Genomic DNA, 2,500 nt, shown 5'->3' with positions numbered 1-2,500 from the left:
AGACCTTTTGTACAGGGCTGCACCGTTCATTTCTGTGTTGGCCAGCACCGCCATTTGTAGCAGCACAGGTCAGTGCTAGCTCTCTACCGTGACCAGCACCACCATCTGTAGCAGCGCACGTCAGTGCTAGCTCTCTACCGTGACAAGAACCACCATCTGCAGCAGCGCACGTCAGTGCTAGCTGTCTACTGTGACCAGTACCGCCATTTGTAGCAGCGCACGTCAGTTCTAGCTTTCTACTGTGACCAGAACCACCATCTGTAGCAGCGCATGTCAGTCCTAGCTCTCTACTGTGACCAAAAACACCATCTGTAGCAGCGCACGTCAGTACTAGCTCTCTACTGTGACCACAACCACCATCTGTAGCAGCGCACGTCAGTGCTAGCTCTCTACTGTGACCAAAAACACCATCTGTAGCAGCGCACGTCAGTTCTAGCTCTCTACTGTGACCAGAACCACCATCTGTAGCAGCGCATGTCAGTGCTAGCTCTCTACTGTGACCAAAAACACCATCTGTAGCAGCGCACGTCAGTACTAGCTCTCTACTGTGACCAAAAACACCATCTGTAGCAGCGCACGTCAGTACTAGCTCTCTACTGTGACCACAACCACCATCTGTAGCAGCGCACGTCAGTACTAGCTCTCTACCGTGACCACAACCACCATCTGTAGCAGCGCACGTCAGTGCTAGCTCTCTACCGTGACCAGAACCACCATCTGTAGCAGCGCACGTCAGTGCTAGCTCTCTACCGTGACCAGAACCAACATCTGCAGCAGCGCACGTCAGTGCTAGCTCTCTACTTTGACCAGAACCACCGTCTGTAGCAGCGCACGTCAGTGCTAGCTCTCTACCGTGACCAGAACCAACATCTGCAGCAGCGCACGTCAGTGCTAGCTCTCTACCGTGACCAGCACCGCCATTTGTAGCAGCGCACGTCAGTGCTAGCTCTCTACTTTGACCAGAACCACCGTCTGTAGCAGCGCATGTCAGTGCTAGCTCTCTAACGTGACCAGAACCACCAACTGCAGCAGCGCACGCCAGTGCTAGCTCTCTACCGTGACCAGAACCACCATCTGTAGTAGCTCACGTCAGTGCTAGCTCTCTACCGTGACTAGTACCACCATCTGTATCAGCGCAAGTCAGTGCTAGCTCTCTACCGTGACCAGCACCACCATCTGTAGCAGCGCACGCCAGTGCTAGCTGTCTGCTGTGACCAGCATCGCCTTTTGTAGCAGCGCACGTCAGTGCTAGCTCTCTACCGTGACCAGAACCACCATCTGTAGCAGCGCACGTCAGTGCTAGCTCTCTACCGTGACCAGAACCACCATCTGTAGCAGTGCACGTCAGTGCTAGCTCTCTACCGTGACCAGAACCACCATCTGTAGCAGCGCACGTCAGTGCTAGCTGTCTGCTGTAACCAGTATTGCCATTTGTAGCAGCGCACGTCAGTGCTAGCTGTCTACTGTAACCAGTATCGTCATTTGTAGCAGCGAACGTCAGTGCTAGCTCTCTACTGTGACCAGAACCACTATCTGTAGCAGCGCATGTCAATGCTAGCTCTCTACTGTGACCAGCACCACCATCTGTAGCAGCGCACATCAGTACTAGCTCTCTACTGTGACCAGAACTACCATCTGTAGTAGCGCACGTCAGTGCTAGCTCTCTATCATGACTAGAACCACCATCTGTAGCAGCGGATGTCAGTACTAGCTCTCTACTTTGACCAGCACCACCATCTGTAGCAGCGCACGTCAGTGCTAGCTCTATACCGTGACCAGAACCACACCATCTGTAGCAGCGCACGTCAGTACTAGCTCTCTACCGTGACCAGCACCACCATCTGTAGCAGCGCACGTCAGTGCTAGCTCTATACTGTGACCAGAACCACCGTCTGTAGCAGCGCACGTCAGTACTAGCTCTCTACCGTGACCAGCACCGCCATCTACAGCAGCGCACGTCAGCAGTTGCTTCCTGCCGATCGCCGCTGTGTTTCTGCGACCACCGAACGGACTCACACCCGACACACGGACCTGTGTCAGGGTATCCTCGCAGACCAACACACTTACGCCGTCACCAGCGTGAAACACCTTTGCCAACGAGTCGGAAAACAAATTATGGAAAAAAGAACAGAATCTCACGTCGCCAGAGATTTTGTCGCCGTTGTGAGGAAATCCACACACGCGTATATTATCTGGGATTAATGGGACGGAGGAAATCTAGTACGTGTAAACTCTCTCAGTTTGTTTTTTTTCCTAACTGGGAAATAAATCCGCTTGTTAGAAATTATGTAAAACAATAGAGAAAAGAAACCGCCTCTTTTTTTTTGTCTGACAAGTGCACTAAAATAGCTTATAAAATACAATTTTTGTGAGATATCCCTCCTCTTTGAGAAATCTCTCCTTTTTTGAGATATCCCTCTTTTGAGATATCTTTACCTTAGGCAACCAAAAAGAAAATTACCTAGAAAAATCAAATGGTCTTGAGTTATCAGTGAGGATA

General features: G+C 51.2%; 1 protein-coding gene across 3 annotated transcripts in view; it reads left to right on the top strand.

The window, feature by feature from the left end:
* LOC128685799 (homeotic protein spalt-major-like) overlaps positions 1-2,500 on the top strand; it is an 802,979-nt gene that overhangs the window by 5,149 nt on the left and 795,330 nt on the right. For 2 of the 3 annotated variants that reach the window (XM_070087888.1, XM_070087890.1), the window contains exon 1: positions 1-2,500. This exon is cut by the window's left edge and continues 295 nt beyond it; it is cut by the window's right edge and continues 953 nt beyond it. The exons of the other annotated variant lie outside the window; for it this stretch is intronic. The gene's annotated coding sequence lies outside the window, so the exon portion shown is untranslated. 3 annotated transcript variants of the gene reach the window in all.

The sequence above is a fragment of the Cherax quadricarinatus genome, chromosome 23 (assembly GCF_038502225.1).
Source record: "Cherax quadricarinatus isolate ZL_2023a chromosome 23, ASM3850222v1, whole genome shotgun sequence".
Lineage (NCBI taxonomy): Eukaryota > Metazoa > Arthropoda > Malacostraca > Decapoda > Parastacidae > Cherax > Cherax quadricarinatus.
The sequence above is the reverse complement of the archived record's forward strand: the minus strand, read 5'-3'. Positions and strand labels throughout refer to the sequence as shown.